An 18,932-nucleotide genomic window follows, 5' to 3' on the forward strand; every position below is an offset into this window, starting at 1 on the left:
CTCTCTCTTCCTGTTGTAAATGTAGGTGTGCCAATAGTTTTATGATGACTATTTTTCTTGTGGTACACGACACTGAATCATGGTCATGCTTTCATTACTAGGCTATTTTTGTCTATTAAGGTTTATGGAACTTGAGATAAACATTATCAATCAAGGGTGGCATGCAGTTGAACTTACACGCAACTCAGTCAATCTGTTGCTGTTTTCTTCTATAATTGCTCTCCACCATTTTTAATCTTTGACCTGTTAACTCGCTGATAAGTTCAAGTGTATCGAAGCAAACAACAGTTTTAGCAATGTTATGTATGATATCTGTTCTGTGTTGGGTACCTAACAGTTTCTGCTAGTGCTCTTCAGGCAGAGCTATCCTGGGAACTTCCATTTTTCTGAATGAGGTACTTTTGTAGTATCCTTCATATAACATGAAAATAAAAGCAGGAGGATTGATCCATGTGGTGGTTAGCCTATCCCTTCTCCTCCCTCTTATTTTCTCTCTCGTATACTTTTTTCCTCTAATATTTTAATAGTTTCCTTCTGTTTCCTCTACTCTTCTTTTATTTTTTTGGTTTACAATGCCTATCTAGCTATACTATTGACATATTGATTGTCTCCTCATTGTACTAAAGAAGTTTAAGGTTTGATTATTCGAAGTTAAGAGATTGAGTAAGAAGAAGAGTAGAGGAAGGAAGGAGAGAAAGAGAGAAGATGGGAAGAGAAGAAAGAGAGGAAAAAGAGGAGTCACATTTCAAGAGAGGGCAAACCCCTGAAACTCGAGGGCTACACCTCTTAGGGTATTCTATTCACTTAAATAAAAAAGGCTTACATGATTACAAAATGCCCTCAACACTCTCAAGTAACTACAATCTATACATTTTAAGCACAAACCGCATGCCACTTAACTTATCTTTTAACACCCCCCTTCAAGTTGGTATATATGCATTAAATAATCCCAGCCTGGGACAAAGAATATCAAAACGAGCTCCAAGCAATGTCTTAGTAAAGATATTTGCTAATTGATGTTCAATTCGTTCATAAAACAAAATTGATGTTCAATTCTCACATAAGGAGTTATGATTTTCCCACTTAACACTTAGTCTTTGATTCTCAAAAAATAAAAAAAGAAATGACAATCTATTTCAATGTGCTTGGTTCTTTCGTGAAAGACAAGATTCTTAGATATAAAAATGGAGGCTTGATTGTGAAAATTCATAACCATTGGTAACCCTATTTGTGCACCAAATTCTGACGAAAGGGAGTGTATCGAGATCATTTACATGCAGTATGTGCCATAATTCTTATGTTTTGCCTCTGCACTTAATCTTACATTCTGTTTTTACTCCTTCAGGTTACCAAATTTCCTCCAACAAATGTACAGAAACTAGTAGTTGACTTCCTGTCACTCTTTGATCCATCATAGTCTGCATCAAAGTATCCCATTATTTTGGTGTGACCATGGCACTTGTAAAATGGTCCTTTTCTAGGTTTTCCTCTTAGATAATGAAGTATTCTATGCACAACTTCAATATGAAGTTTTCTTGGCTTCTCCCTAAACCTACTAACCAGTCCTACAATGAAAGTACATATGGTCTAGTCATTGTAGCATATATGAGTTTTTCAACTAGTCGTCTATAAGAAGTAACATCTTTCAAGGAAGGAGAATTATCATCAAACAGATCAAGATTAACTTCTAGAAGTGTATCAACCGGTTTAGCTCCCAACCATCCTGTTTCACTTGAGAGATTAAGTATGTGTTTTCTTTGAGATAGGAGAATTCCTGATTTGTTCCTTTGCCACTTCTATACCCAAAAAATATTTGAGAGTGCCCAAGACTTTGATTTTTATTTTATTTAATGAATAGTGTATTTTTTTAAGCAGAACTATAAATAGTACAAACTAGGGGGCGCCTCCCATCACAGCAAAGGATTGAAGGGATGTGCCTTGTTTGGCCTGACCGTCAACAAAGTGATTTTGCTACCCGAGGAACATGGGTCTAAGTACAATCAAGAGTGGAAACATTATTACAAATATCTAAGTAAGTGTCCCAATGTCTCCAAGGGGGAATTCTTGATTTGGCGCACCAATTAATGACAACCTTGGAGTCGCCCTTCACAATAAGGGGACTACAAAATCAATCTTGGAAGATGATGAAGCCATTGAGAAGGCCAATGAGCTCTGTAGAGGTGGAGTCAAAGACACCAAGGGGGCCGACAATGGCAACCAGAAGGGTACCATCGTCAGAGTGGATGTCGCCACCGAATCAAGAAGAACCAGGGCAGCCCAGAGTGCTGCCATCGAAGTTCAACTCGAGGTAGTCAATCAGAGGGGGTTACCAAGCTTCCATAGTAGGAGGCCGGGGGGTACTAGCCATCGCAGTTGTGAGTCTCCAGTTCCCTTGGAGATGGATGCCTTGCAAGTGAAGGAATTCCTTACTCAAGAGTAGCCAGGAGGAGACTTGACTGACGATGGATTCAGGAAGAGAGTCGGCGTCGGCATCTGTCGATTTTAGTTGGAATCTCCTTTTGTTTCTCTCCTTTCAGAGAGACAAGGGGATGCAACCCACACAACTGGATAGGAGCAACTTACCCAGTTTTGGCAGCCGGGAACCTAGGAGGGAGTGGATCATGGAGGGGAAGTCATGTGTTGTGCAGGTTAGGAAGCCAATCCTATGGAGCCAATTGGACCATATGTCACGGGCGTAAGGGCAGTGAAGAAGCACATGGCTGATTGATTCAGGCATCGAGTTGCACAGGGAGTCTTGTATGGAGTTTTCACATTGGAGGATAGAATCTTGCTTCTGTAGGCAACCCAAGTGAAGAATTGAGCATGTGGCGGGGCAACAAGGCGCTAAGTAGTGGCGGCAGGGTGGCAGGAGTTGGATGTGGGGGTGATGTATTGCAGGTTATAGGCCGAGGCAGCCGAGAAAGAGTTGTTGATTTTTAGGACTTCATGGATTACGCCATTGAGAAAAGGAGAAAAGGCATGTTGGAGAGAAAACAGGAGGAAGAATGAGGTTATGGACTTGTGTCCTAACCCTCCCCCTGAAGCTCTATTTATAAATGAATAAAGGTACAATATTACAATTATGCCCTTCACCATAGAAGAGTGAAGAAGAGACAAGAAACTTCAACTAATTATATCATTGCCATCTTTATGAGATGACTTCTTATTTGCCATCATGCCACCTCGCTTGGACTTGTGGGCCTTCTCCTTGGTCATGTGGGTTTGAGTCCATCTCCTAACACACCTCTCTCTTTATGAGATGACTTCTTGTTTGCCACCATGCCAGCTCTCTTAGATGTGTGTGCCTTCCTTAGTCGTGTGAGCTTGAGCCCATCTTCTAACACCCCCTCAAGCTGGGTAAGAGAACATCATAAATGCCCAACTTGCTACAAATGGTGGATACGATCTTCGCATATAAAATAGCAGTCCACCTCAATTACATCATATTTTCCAATACTCCCCCTCAAACTGGTGATCTCTTTGTTCTTTACCAAGAGACTTAGCTGGCATAATATAATAGTGAGAGAAGAAAAATCACTCCTAGCCATATGACAAAACTCCATACTCCAGTCAAAATGGTCACAGTTTGAAACACTCTCTGCTCAATTTCAAAGGCAGAAAAGTAGCCCAACTGTGAGGCATAGTCTACTCACTTTCTAAGGGTAGCTAAAAAAAACATCTCTTGGGTGAAAAATAGACTTGATTCAAGCTGGATGTTGGGCACACTCCTATACTTTGTAGGTAGTGGGTCTATAGTCATTGTTTAGAAGTGATTTTAACAAATAATAAGAGGGTAATGGGAATCAAAGAAAGATAAGATGGTGGGAGCTACCATGTGCTTTATTTTCTTCATCAGAATAACCAATGCTGACAACCATCAGCAATCGAGGAGTCCTTCTTCAATAATAATGTCTTAGTCCAAGAGACACAATAGCAACAACGGAAAAGGGCCAGGGCCCAAATAACACTTACCAAGTAATAAAAGTCCTTAATAAGGATGCATGAAATAATCCGCTGCGAGTCCATCAGAAAGCTGTGCACCAAATAATACGCTGACCGAGTAATAAGCTGCCAAAAAATTCAAGATAATAATTTGTGTCAATAAATGAGTCACACCGAGTCAAGAGACCGGGTTGAGATGGCCGAGTCAGGCTGACCTGGACCGAGTTTACTCCATTAAACCTGACAGAACAACAAACATAATGGTGGCTGTCTTGGTCTGAGTCTGGTCCGGCAATTAAATTAAATCAGAGGGTGTATATTCGTCTTCCTTGTGATGCCAGTGTGGTAGCAGAACTGGCAGTAACTTGGAGAGATATTCTACTTGCACTTGGTAATAATGCCACCTTTCTTCTCTCCCAGCAAGCAATAACAGAAACCGGAAACAGAACTTGGCAGAGTTTTGGTGTCGTCATCTTCAGCAACAGCAACAGCAACAGCAACGGAGTTGTTGCTCGGGAAATAATCAGCAAACAAAAACTTGAAAATAAGAGCAGTCAGCCAGCTGTGAGATAAGCTGAGAAATCAACAACATGTATAATCCTCCGCAACGATCAAGCTGAGACAGGAATAAGCCAGCGAAGGAAAGATATCTTCCGGATTAACAACAGGAGCAACAACAATGTGCGAAGGAAAATGTCCGAACAATAAAAAACAACAACACAGAACAGCGAAGCTATGTGAAACTTCAGCTTGGGGTGGAAATCTTGTTCTTCCAGAAATAGACGATCTGCAATCAAACAGCCAGGGATTGACTGGATCGCTGGATAAATCTCTTTAAATAAATGGCTAGTAGAGATTAATTCGCTGGATCAGGGAGACTTCGTTAGCAATGCACGACAACAATATGGTGATGCTTCTTCAGAATAGAGGTAATGATACAATTTCGGAGAGACTAACTTGGAATGAATCCGATACCAGTGAGTAGACAGAAATTTGAATCAACACGTATAATCAACAAGACGTGCTCTATTTGGAACTTGGTCCGAGTTGCCTTGGTTGTCTGGTTCACTGTTTTCTCGGCGGACGTCGAGGGAAGCAATGTCAGGAAAGACAAGCAGTGCCTTTTTTCTCCGTTGCTTGGCAATTGACGACGAAGGAGTGAAACAACACAGAGCAGGATGAGAGCGCTGTTAGCAACGAAGGAGCCAATTCTCATGGTTGACAGAAAGTCACGTATCCCAAGTGCCAACGGAAGAATGCCAAGTCTACTATAGATCCTAATGGAGCTGTCCATAAGCCTAATGTTTTTTGGTCGTTGGATCAGCAAACGGCAGAGCACCGTTCCGTTCCTATACTTGACCAACGCAAGTTAGTTTCATCAATTCATCATTGCTTCCTCCTTTGGGGAATTTTTCCTTCGTGAATGCCTACTGATGTATAAAGATCACCAGCTTGGTAAAAACAGTCAACTGAAACTTGGTTTTGAACTTCATCGTGTGTATAAACTCTGCTGTAATCAGCAGATAGTAGCAATGCCAAAAAATACCAGAAGGACTGAAGACGCCAGAGTTCCAACAACCATATTGCGGAGGAAGACGAGCCAGAAGGTAGCAGAGCACCAGATTAACAAGAAGGTCTTGAACGAACAGCAACAAAGAGACGATGATAATCAAAATACCAAAGTAGAAGAAAAATGAGTTCGGAGTAGAAAAGCAAATAATTTGAATACTAAAAATTCATAGCTACGAGTCCTGAAAATCTATGCTTTGATACCATGTTGATTTTCAGGACTCCATGGATTACACCATGGAGAAAAGGAGATAAGGCATGTTGAGGAGGAAAAATGAGGTTATGGGCTCGTGTCTTAACCCTCCCCCTGAAGCTTTATTTATAAATGAATAAAAGTAAATATTAAAATTATGCCCTTCACCCTAAAAGAGTGAAGAAGAGACAAAAAACTTAAACTAATTACATCAGTGCCATCTTTATGAGATGACTTTTTATTTACCATCATGCCACCTCTCTTGGACATGTGGGCCTTCTCTTTGGTCTTGTGGGCTTGAGCCCATCTTCTAACAAGAGCCATTGGAGTTGGGAGTCCAGATGAGTTGGTCTAGCATCAAAGGTCCATGCTTCACTTTTGCAAGGGTCGGAAGAAGGTTAGAAGCCTCAAGGGCCTTAATTTTAGTAAGTCACCACCGGAATTGGAGGTTCCAATTCTGGGACTCCACCAAACCTCAGCAACAATAGCAATAGTGGAGTTGGAGAGGCCAATGAGGTGGCTGAAGGATTCTGCCAACGGTTTGTCGCCTAGCCACCAGTCGGTCCAGAACTTAATCCCGGTGCCATTGCCCAGATAGCATTTAACCGATGAGGCGAACCTAGGGAGAAGCAGGAAGATGTTCCTCTAGATTGGGGAGAGGCGATGGCGACGAACTCCTCCCATCCACCAGCCATCAATCTGGTTGGCTTTGGCAGCAACCATGGCTCGCCAAGTCAGGAAGGGCGAGGAGTTGAATCTCCAAACCCATTTGAGGAGGGCGGAGTTTGTGCTAGTGACATTTCTAATGCCAAGTCCGCCAAGGTGGAGGGGTTGACAAACATCAGCTCAACGAACCAAGTGGTATTCACGCTCCCCGTTCGGTCCCTCCTAGAGGAATCGTCACTTCAAGAATTCAATTCGATGGGCTACAATAACAGGGCAAGGGAATAAGGAAAGGAAATATCTGGGGATACCATGCAAGCAAGACTTGATAGGGATGAGCTTGCTGACCTTGGAGAGGAGTTTGCCCTGCCAAGTGGCAAGGCGGCATTCAAGCTTCTCAATGACTGGATTCCAGCAATGCTTGTTTGGAGAACAATCCAGTAAGGGGAGGTTCAGGTACTTGCTAGGTAGATTTATGACCTCACAACCGAGGTAGTGTGCCATGGATCAAAGAACACTAGGGTCAATGTTATAGCCAGTAATGGAGGACTTATTCCAGCTAATCTTTTGACCCGAGGAGATTTCATATAGGCCAAGCAAGGCATTGATTTTCTTGATTTGGTCCATAGAGCCCTCACCAAACAGTAGTGTGTTATCGCCAAGTTGGAGGGCTGTAATGTCTTGATCGGCATGACTGGAAATTGGGGTGAGCCAACCGATTTGCTTAGCGTGCTGGATCATGGTAGAGAGGTGGTCGATGACAATTGTCAAGAGGAATGGTTCAATGGGTTCTTCTTGCTGGATTCCCCGAGAGCCGTTGAAGTGCCCGCATGATACACCATTGATTGATATGAAGTAAGAGGCAAGGATATGCAGCTACACATCTAGAATCTCCATCGGGTGCCAAAGCCTATGCGCCAAATGAGATGATCAACCAACTTCCAGTTCACGCGGTTGAAGGCCTTTTCGAAATCAAGCTTGAGGGCAAATTTGGGTAGGGTTGAACGCTTGAAGGAGTCCAGCAGCTCATGGGCAGCCATAGCAGAATCCAAGATGTTTTGGCCACAAATGAAGGTGCTCTAGCTGGGCTGAATGATCTGAGGGAGGACTTCCCGAAATCGGTTAGCCAATAGCCAGGTGATCACTTTGTACGTGCTGGTGGTAAGGCTGATTGGCCAGAAGTTTTGAGGCTGTTCGAAATTGATATTCATGGGCACCGAGGCGATAAAAGAGGCTCCCATGGCACGGTAGGTAATGCCACATTAGTGGAAATTCTTGACCAAAGCATAGATGTCATCTTGGATGGTGGTCCAACCATGGCGGTAGAACTCCCCGTTGAACCCATCAGGCCCAAGGGCTTGGTCAAGGGGCAGCCCGAGGGCAGCAAGTTCAATTTCAGAGATGGGGAAAGGAAGTTCCAGCTTGAGGACAAATTGATTGCTGATTTGATGGTAGCTGAGGTGCTGGAAAATGGGCTGATTGAACTCCTTTTCAGTGTACAACTCTGTGAAGAATCTCACAATTGCATTAGTGATTGAGAGCGTATCTGAGCTCACCTGACCCTCAATATTGAGAGGTGATTCGGTTAGCTCTTCGTTTGGCTGAGGCTTTTGGAGTGAAGGATTTTGTATTTCCGTCTCTATCAGTCAGCCAGCGAAGCCAAGCCCCTTGTTTCCAAAGGATGGCATTGAAATTCATGAGTGAGATTATTTCTAAGAGAGTTCAGGGGGGAAAAGGGTCCTTTGTTCCTCAATGCAGTTGAGTGTGGAGATTTGGTTGAGGAGAGAGTTCTTCTTGGCAGTAGAAGTGGAGCGGCGGCAAGAGGACCAAGATCGGAGTTTAGCTTTAAGTAGTTTGAGCTTGAGGGGGAAGGTCCAGTCAGATTTGGAGTTGGGCAGCAGGCACTGCCACTACGCTGTAAAGTTAGAGTCGAAGCCAGCAGTTCTTAAGCTGGAAGGGCTTGTGACCCCAATGCATGAACATTGTGTCAATGAGGATAGGTCAATGGTCCGAGCAGGCACGATTGAGAACACATCCGGTGGAGTTACCATGGAGCTGAAGCCATCCGAGGTTGGCGAGGAAGCGGTCAAGTTTGGAGAGGATTGGCCGCTGCTGCCCGTTGGATAAAGTGAATTCCTTCCAAGAAAGGGGGATCTCCTCCAGGTCACTATTACCGATGAAGTCTGCAAACACGCACATGGACGAAGTAATTCTACTGGTTGGGGGAGACTTCCCCTTGCAAAGGCGGATAACATTGAAGTCGCCAGTCAGGATCCAAGGTAGATCCCAGCGTTGGATCTGGACGAGCAACTCCTCCCGGAGGAAAAATAGAAGAGGAAAAAGAGTTCTAGAAGAGGAGCAGCTTTGCTGCCTTGGAATCTTCTGTTATTCTGTTCTTTGCAGATATGGGCAACTGCATGCCAGTTGGTGCGCAGGGAGACATGCTTGAAGCAATCAAATTCCTTTATGATGTGCAGCCAGGTGGAGATGAGACCGGTAGTGTAGCAAATGACCTTGTCAGTGGTATTGTACTTGCTATTGAATCTTCTGTTATTCTGTTCTCTCTTGATGCACCAGGGGATGTGGGGGGTACAAGCTGAGAGAAGAAGTTTGCCCGATTGGGGAGGCAAACCCCAAAGGAGAATTGACACATCTCTCCCAAGTCTCGGGGGAGACATAAGTGAATACCCACTCTACTAAAAAGTGGAGTCCAAATTTGCTAGGCAAAATAATAGTGGAGGAGAAGGTGGCTAACAATTTCCTCTTCCAGATTACAGTGCGGGCAATGAGGGCAAGCGACGGAGTTGCCCTGTTTTTGGAGGTTATCAGCTGTGAGGATATTATGGCACACTCAAAACCCAATTCATTAGAAGCCTGACTACTTGAATTTGATTCTCCTTTTTACGAATGTCATCAACATTCGTTGTAAATGGATAAAAGGTGTTGATTTCTTGTTGCACCCTTCTCATCTCAGTGAAATAATTTTTCAATGATCTATCTTTGTGCTTCATATTAAAGTACTTGACATATAATTTATAGGTTCAAGACAAATTTCTCTCTTGAGATAACATAGGCTCCAAGGTAGTCTCCATTGCCTTTGCTATAATATAACTCAAAATTTGGTCACTAATTTGTCTCCATACTATTCATCAACCAAGTCATAACTAGATTGTTTTCTGTTTTCCAGTCTTCAATAATTGGTACTGGGGGATCATCTCTAATATGTCTAACCATCCTTCTAGCCTTCAAATACATCAAAATAGACTTTACCCAATTCACATAGTTTGATCCATTCAATCGGATCATAGTTATCTGAATTGGTTGAGGGTGTTTTCCATCTAAGCTCTTAGTTGTCCTTTTGACAACAACTTGTCTGCTAGATCAGCCATTCAATTCCACAAAAAAAAATCACAATTCAACCCAATATGACGTCAATAACCAAATAGAATATCTTTCCCCAATTTAATTTTGCCTGCTTAGGCAAGTGGGCTCCATAATCAACTCAATTAGGGCAAAACAACAAGCTATGTATCAAATTAGCAATCCAAAGTTCTCATATTCAGCAATCAAGATCTCAAATTCATTGAAGAATGATCCAATTGATGATGATGCAAGCTTCTGGGTCGATGATGTAGGCAAGAATGAAGCATGCTTCAAGTAGAGAGCATTGAATGGCTTAAAGTCCCAATAGTCATTCAATTAAGAGTAGTAGTCACTAACCAATAGGCTATGGCAGGTAGAAAAAGGGTAAAGGAAAGATTTTTACTCTACCAGTTTAAGTTTCTGGGAAGAACCTTCAATAAAGTTATTGAAGATTGAGAAAAGAGCCACAAAATTGGAAGAAATCGGCTCAAGATTAACATTACTGCTCTGATACTATGAAAATGAAGCAATTTGAGGGAGAAAATGAGAGAACAAAGAGAGGACAGCAGGCAACCTTGGCTGTATTGAAGTTTGTGCTGGAATGGCACTTGCTTTTTTTTTTTTTTTTTTTTTTGAAATAGCAATGATTTTATTTCAAGAAAAGAAGAAGATACATAAAGGGAGACCTCCCCTTACAACAAGAGATTGAAGGGAGGGACCCAATTTAGTGCAAGAATCTACAACCAAATTGGCTGATCTGAATACATGGGACTAGGTGCAAGGGATAGAGGGTACAAGATCCATATTGTCAAGATAAAGCTGCCAATGAGGCCAAGGCGAAATGTGGAAGAGGAGCACCATCAGATGACCACCCATGAGTCTCCTTCAATAATGAGCAAACTGCTGAAATGATCATGGAACATACGAAGTTCATAAAGGGGACTGAATAACTCCGCCATAGTCGAATCAGCAATGCCGAGAGGACCTAAGTAGGATATAATAGCGTTTCCACCAGGGTCGAAAATCACCCCACTGAAGCCCGCCAACCCAGGGCAACCGAGAGCACATCAATTGGGGGAATCTAAACAACCATCTAAGGGGGTGGAGCGGGAGTGGACATCTGAGCAATCACCTTCCAGTTGGTGTAGAGGGGGGCACAAGAAAGACACTCAAATTCCTTTCAGGAGTGTATCCAGGCGGATATGAGGCCCATGGCAATGCAAGAGACCTCCACAGTTGTGCAAGAGATATGATCAAAACTCCTAGAATTCCTCTCCTTCCAGAGGCACCAAGGGATGTGGGCAACACAAGCTTGCCTAGTCTAGGGAGGCAAGTCCCAGAGGGGCAGAGATAACATGCTCAAGTTCTGAGGTAGGCAAAACTGGAGGCCCAAGCTGCTGAGGAGAGAGGACCAAACCTACCAGGCGAAGGAGCAGTGGAAAAGATGTGACAAGTAGATTCCTCCTTAAACCCACAAAAAGGGCAAAGAGGATCCGATGATGAGTTGTAGCGCCGAAGAAGATTGTCAGGTGTGAGAATCCTGTTGCAGCAACCACTCGAAAGGAAGAATCTGACACGGGAGGGGGGTGCATGAAGTGCCAGGCAGTAACGGCTGGGTGAGTAGTAGGGGGTCTGGTCCAACCCATGAGGAACCAGTAAGCCGAGGAAACCGAAAAACGGCCACTGTCATCGGGGAGCCAAATCATCCGGTCAGCCACGTGAGCCCTAATCGTAACATCACTAAGATCATCAATCAAGCTGTAGATGGCAATAGCCTCCTCAGTAGTGAGATCACGTCTCAAATGGAAGTCCCATGAACCATTTACCCAAGCATCAACAACAGAGAGGTCACGACATGTAGTAAGTTGGAGAGGCTGTGGGAAGGAGGAGGCAAAGAGGGCCAACACCTGTCCACCAGTCAGTCCAAAAATTGAGACTGGATCCATCACCAACAAAAAATTGGACAGCAGACCGGAAGACTGGGAAGAAATGGTGAAATGAGATCCAAAGGAGACAGAGGTTGTGCCTACTGCCATCGATGATCCTTCTAGACCCAAGAAAGTGGAGATTGGAGGCCACCATCAGTTTCCAAAAGGCCGTTGAGCAAGAATTGAGTTTCCAAAGCCACTTGATGAGGAAAGCAGCTCCCATATCCTTAGTGTGTCTAATCCCTAGTCCACCCATAGTTTTTGGCATATAGACATCATCCCAACTTTTTTTTTTTTTTTTTTTTGAAAAGGATGTATATATATTAACAAGAGACAAATTACAAAGGAAGAGGGAGAAAATCCCTTACAACAAGAGATTGCAAGGTCGCTCCCTGCTTGACAAGCACATCTGCTGCCGAGTTTGCAGATATCAGAATGTGAGACCAAATACAAGAAAAGAGTGAGTCAATTTCTAGAATCTCCCAAAGAATGTCCCAATGGCGCCACGGGGGAGGGGATGCGTACTCACACCAACCAATGACCACCTTCGAGTCGCTTTCAATGTGGAGGGGGCTACTGTAGTTGTCTCTGAAAACGCGAAGCCCATTGAGGAGGCCATGGAGCTCCGCTCACTTTGAATCAGAAATGCCTAATGGGCCAGCATACGAGAAACATTGATTGCCAGATGAATCCGAAATGACTCCTCTAAAGCCAGCAAACCCGGGATTATTGAGAGAAGAGCTATCAAAGTTCAACTTTAGGAAACCAGGTTTAGAAGGAGTCCATTCTTGCATGACTTGGACCTCGGTCCCAATCTGCATCATTGCCAAGTTGCTCCAGTTTTCACGAATAGAGGTACCCACAAAGGAGGAAAAGGGCTTCTTAGTCAGAAGCCAAGCCGAGATTTGGCCCGACACCCGGTCCGTGACTCTTACCGCTGATTCACATTTGATATCAAAACGCCTTCGGTTGCGTTTATTCCAAAGCCCCCAAGGAATAAAACCAGCACATGCGGAGATCATTAGTTTTCTGACACCATGAAGGGGAGTACCAGTGAGCGACAAGCTGAAGGAGATCAGATCTGCCGTTACAAAGTTGCAGCCCCGTCTTGCAAAGAATGGAAGTCCACACAATCCAGGAGAAAGAGCACTGTACCAAGATGTGACTGGTGGTTTCAGCCTCTGTGTTGTAGAACGGGCGGACGGGGTCGATTGATGGGTGGCCCCTTCTTCTAAGCACATCTGTCGTGAGAATCTTTCTTTGGCAAGCGTTCCACATGAAGAATTTTATCTTTGGCGGTGCACAGAGTCACCATACAATGTATACCTCATGCTCCCTTTCATTTGAATTCCAGCCATTAATATATCTGTATGCAAATGATACTGAGAAGGTACCGCTTTTGTCGGGCCACCGAATGAGCTTGTCCCTCTCCGAAGGTCTTATTCTGACAAAGTTCAAAGAATCCATCAATAGGCTTACCTCCAAAGCCTCCGTGTCGGAAAGACCCCTTTTGGGGTGTAGGCTCACACCCCAACCCCCTCAAAAGCATCGGCTACTGATATCTCCCTTTGTGAAGAAAGGAGAAAAAAATTCCTGAATGAGGTCTGTAAAGGTTCTTGTCCCGCCCACCAATCATCCCAAAATTTTAGGGATCTACTGTTTCCAACGAAGAATCTATTGGCAAAGGAGAATTTTGGAAGAAGTGAATGTAGTGATCTCCAAATTGAGGATAGGCATCTCCGGTTCTCACTTGAAATCCACCATGGAGTAAGACAACCAAGCTTAGCAAGAACCATTTCCTTCGAATGATTGGATGATATTGTGTTGAATTTCCATACCCACTTTAGGAGTAGAGTTTGGTTCATTTCCTTTGATTTCCGAATTCCCAGACCTCCCATGCTTTTTGGCAAACAAACTTCATCCATATTTAAAGGCATTGCTCGATCCCTTCTAGAGAAATCTTCTTTTTAACTTATCCATAACTTTTCATATGGAGGTGGGGCAAGGCATAAAGGATAATGCATAGTTCGGTATGCCCGCAATGCAAGACTTTAGGAGGATGAGCCTCCCGACTTTGCTGAGCAAACGCCCTTCCAGGATGCTGGTCAGGACTCAACCTTTTTGACCACAAGATTCCAAAGACTTTGGTTTATGCGACCATTGAATAGGGGGAGTCCTAGGTAAGTTGTTGGGAGGTTAGGTGTTGTACAACCAAATAGATTTGCCATCTTAGCAAGGAGCTCAGGTCTGACGTTGAAACCCATGATTGATGTTTTCCCCCAATTAACTTTCTGCCCTGAGGCTAATTCAAGGAGTCCCTAGGCCGCTTTGATCTTTCTAGCTCCTTCCATATTTTCGATTCCAAAGATGATGGCATAATCCGCATACTGGAGGATGGGGACATTAAAAGCCTATTGGAGACTAGTAGGGGGGAGCCATCCAAGATTAAAAGCCAAGTAAAACATTGAGGAGAGGAATTATGCTACCATGTTGAATAAGAGCGCAGATAACGGATCACCCTACCTTATTCCCCTGGTCCCTTTGAAATATCTGTAGATCGAGCCATTGAGTATGAGTGATTAGGAGGCTGAACCCGCACAACTTTTGATCCAAGATCTCCATTTTTCTCCGAAACCCATTTTTTCCACTATCTCATCAAGCAAGATCCAATTTACTCTATTGAAAGCTTTTTCCAGATCGAGCTTGAGGGCAATTCTCGGATCCTTGTTATGGCGGAAGTGATCAATAAGCTCATGTTCTGCCATTATGGAATCGAAGATTTCTCTCCCTTTGAGGAAAGTGCCTTGCCCTCTGTGGATGACGATCGGGAGAAAAACCTTTAATCTATGACCCAAAGGCCTAGGAATGTTTTTGTAGACACTCGTAACAAGACTGATTGGTTGGAAGTTTTCTGGTTTCTCAACATTGGCTTTCTTCGGAACCAAAGTGATAAAAGATGCGCCGATGCTATGCAAGGTGATGCCATTCTTTAAGAAACCTTGTATCATTGCTATGATATCCTCCTTGAGTCGTGACCAAAACCTTTTTAAAAAATCTCCATTAAAGCCATTAGGACCCGGGACCCTATCACTTTCCATGCCTAAGATGACACACTCGATTTCTCCACTAGAAAAAGGGGATACATAATGAAGTAATTCAGTTGGATCTCCCGATGCGATGACATGAAAAAATTTAGTATTTGCATCACCTTCCATCAGGACCCAGGTTCCATGCCTAAGACGGCACACTCGATTTCTCCACTAGAGAAAGGGGATTCTAACGAAGATGCAGCTGTTGGAGAGAGACGAGAGAAACTGATGTGTTGAACCTTTGGCTTGATTGGACACTCCTCCGAATATAAATCTGTGAAAAACTGAATCAACACATTAGTGATCGAGGTCCGACACGATGTTACCTCATTATTAATACATAATGAAGTAATTTGGTTGGATCTCCTCTTTGCCGATGCGATGACATGAAAAAATTTAGTATTTGCATCGCCTTCCTTCAGCCATTTAAACCTGGCTCTTTGCTTCCATCGGATCTTCTCTTGATGCAGGATGGTATTGAGATTAGTATATAGAGAAACTCGGGAAGAGAACTCAGCAGGAGTTAAGTACCTTTGTTCCTTTACCAGGTGCAGGGCAGCGATTTGAGAAAGGAGAGAAGCCTTCTCGGCATCCAAAGAGGTACGATGACTTGTGACCCATTCCTTTATTTTTTCCTTGATGAACAACAACTTTAGAGGGAAAGCTCACTCCCTTCTTCCAAAGCTTGGACCCTCAGCCCACCATCCATCAATAAGAGTTTCAAAGTTTTCCTCAACCAAGCATGAATTTTGGAAACGGAAAGGGGAAGGTCCCCATTTCTCAAAAGAGGTGGTCAGTATAATAGGCCAATGATCAGACCCAACCCTGTTGAGCACTCTTTCAGTGACGTTCCTAAAAAGTTGCGACCAGTTTGGACAAGCCAGAAAACGGTCCAATTTTGAGAGAATTGGTTGCTGCTGGCCATTAGACCAGGTATAGTTCTTTCCGGAAAGAGATATCTCATCCAGCCTACATCCTCCAATGAAGTCCGAAAAGCCTCGCATTGAGGTAGATATGCAGGTTGCTGGTGGCTTCTTTTCATCGTAGTAGTGTATGGCATTAAAATCTTTTGCAAATAGCCAGGGGTGTCTCCATGTTTGATGAAGCTCACTGTGCTCATCCCAAAAAAGGCTTCTCTCCCGATATCTAGTCGGGCCATATACTCCACCCAAGCACCAAATTCTACCGGAGGAGTGATCCCGGAGTTGGATACCCAATGAGAAACGACACTCAGTAACATTAAGAGAATCAAAATTCACTGAGTCCCAGGCAACAAAGATGCCACCGGAGTGACCAATGGCGTTTACCGCCACCCACTTTATCGAAGGACATGACCAAAGTTCCTTAGCTATGACATTGGCCATCTCTTGACATTTTGTCTCTTGAAAAATTACTATGGAGGGCTTAAATTGAGAGAGGAAGTTAGATATCATGCCGCGCTTCCTGACAACACCAATTCTTCTTTTTTTTTTTTTTTTTGAAATGATGCTGAATTTTATTATGAGAGCTCAAACAAGCAGATTACACGAGGGGAAGCCTTCCCAAACAATGAGAGATTGTTGGGATGTTCCAGATTTTGCCAATTTATCAGCCAAAGAATTGGCTGGTCTAGGAACGAGGTTCCAATTACAATGAATGGATGACACAATGTCAGCAATACAATCAATGATTGGCCAGTGCCGCCAAGGAGGGGTGCTTTCTTTTGAACACCAGTTGATGACAATTTTTGAATCGCCTTCAATAATCAGCTTGCCATGGAGCTACTCTTTAAAGATTTGGAGGCCGAACAGAAGAGCACTCACTTCAGCAGTATTTGAATCAGCAATACCCACCAGCCCTGCATAAGATAGAATAGGATCTCCACTGCTGTCTCTGAAAACACCACCAGCTCCAGCCGGCCCAGGATTGCCTAAAGCATTGCCATCAAAATTGAGTTTGATGCAGTCGTAAGGGGGAGGATCCGAGGTGGCCATAACCGGATTCCTACGTGGGCCCACCATATGCGCTATCAAACCTAATTTTCTCGAAGGGAGACGCCCGATAGAGAAGGAAACTCCTTCCTAGAATGTAGCCAGCTTGAGATAAGGCCCACCGCCTGAGAAGCTATATTATCCAGGTTGCTAGCCTTGGAGTTGAATCTCTGGTAGTTTCTCTCTAGCCATATACACCATGGGACATGCGCAAGGCATGCCAAGAGAATTATCTTGCCCAGCTTAGGAAGGCGTATCCCCATAACCATCTCAAAGGTGCCAAAAAGGTCCTGATGTAGCCCTATTTGGTGACCAATCTTTTGAAATATCTTCATCCAGATTTGCCATGAAAAGCCGCAATGTAAGAGAACATGCTGAACACCAATTCTTCTTAACATTCCAAGATAACAAGATCATTTGTTACCTTGTTTCTGGATTCTCGACGTGGTGCTGACCCTTGTAAACAACTCCCATAAGGCGCTCCAAATTCATCATTTGCTGCCACGTCTCATCATCATATCTATGGTGTTCAACTTGGAGTTCCTCCACTAGACGAAACGATCTTTCATTTGGGGGAGGGTTGAGTACTGTTATATCTCTCAGGAGATCGAAGATTGCCTAAACTGGGTTGATCCTACGGGATAACATTTTCCTGGTACCATCTTCTTCTTTGGTAAGTAGCTAGGACAGGGGGGGATGCTGGGTGTAAAGGAGGGGGTGATTTCGAATGTGGATTTAGAATCTGGGTGATCGGGATTTTCGGACTCCATGTGGGGGTGAGGAGGAGAGGCAGGAGGCAACGCCATTTCTGTTCTCAGATGAGAGGTGTCTTGCTCAACAGGGGTACGTTGGAAGCTGGATTCACTATGGTCATTTCCTGGCCATTGGGTATGCCATTCTTTGAGAGATAAAGAGCTTGAGGGGAAAAGGATTCCATCAATAATATCAATGTTGTTTCCCTCTGTGTGATTTCCAATATGATGTGACCAATCAAGAGGGTTTGGACGGGTGAAAAGGACATTATATGCATTGGGCAGAGGGTTAACATCATCCCAGCTGACAAGATGATAATGAAACTCGTTGCTGGTTCCACGCCACAGGAATCACCTTTTAATCATGTCAATGCTTCGACAAATGGAGGCAGGGCAAAGAACAAATGAAAGGAAGTAGTTGGGTATACCTGCAAGATGAGTTGAAAAGCATCAATCTGCCAGCTTTAGAGAGGAGCCGCCCTTTCCAAGTAGACAAACGTCGCTTGAGTCTTTCAATCACCGGGGCCCAAAGCCCTTTCCGGGGACTACAGTCAATGAGGGGGAGCTAAGATAAGTAGAGGGGAGAGTCATGATCGAGCAACCCAAAGTGTTTGCCATAAGCTGTAGTAAAGGGGATCAATATGAATTTCCATTATAGTCGTCTTGCTCTAGTTGATCTTCTAGCTGGATGTGATCTCAAAAAAACCAAGGAGAGCCTTAATATTGCGGATTTGGTCAAGAGTGCTAGTGACGAAACAAATGGTGTCGTCTGCAAACTGGAGGAGTTGGATATCAAAGGCACTTTGATCCGATATAGCATCAAACTAACTAAGGTTTTAGGCTGAGTTGAACATGGAGGACAATTACTCGGCAATAAGATTGAAGAGTAGCGGGGAGGGAGGGTCTATTTGCCGAATGCCATGGGAGCCATGAAAGTAGCCACAAACGGTGCCATTGAGGAGCAAGGAGTAAGAGGCCGACGAAATGCAACTCAGAATCCAAAATCTCCATCTGTCCCCAAAGTCCATACGCTGCATTACATTGTCAAAAAGTGTGCAATTCACGCGGTCAAAGGCTTTCTCAAGGTCAAGCTTGTGGACGAAGCGGGGGAGGCCCAATTTGAAGAGGTGGCCGATAATCTCATGAGCAGCCATGGCGCATGCTTCATCCTTTTATTTCAGGGTTTAAGTCATAATTACATAAATGACAGAAATTCCTCTAAATACAAAAATTCACGAATCTCCTAAAATACACCTCTAATTTGAATGAAACTTGAACCACAAAAATATTAAAACATTATCTATCTAACAAACATAGGCTAGGATAAAACATAATATGGGAGATAACCAAAATACCCCTGCACTGGTATTTTAACAAGCTTGTTCAAATACATTGCTGCGATAAATTTCTTTTGTGCACTTGAAACAATATGGCGTAGAAACTCTGTTACTAGACTAATTGCT

General features: G+C 43.7%; 1 protein-coding gene across 5 annotated transcripts in view; it reads left to right on the forward strand.

The window, feature by feature from the left end:
- Positions 1-18,932, forward strand: part of LOC137944276 (protein PTST homolog 3, chloroplastic) — a 41,948-nt gene that overhangs the window by 3,726 nt on the left and 19,290 nt on the right. The gene's annotated exons all lie outside the window — the stretch shown is intronic.

This window comes from Aristolochia californica, unplaced genomic scaffold (assembly GCF_029961685.1).
Source record: "Aristolochia californica isolate CCGP_79_NKW_82.1479 unplaced genomic scaffold, dmAriCali1.0.hap1 SCAF_11, whole genome shotgun sequence".
Classification (NCBI taxonomy): Eukaryota; Viridiplantae; Streptophyta; class Magnoliopsida; order Piperales; family Aristolochiaceae; genus Aristolochia; species Aristolochia californica.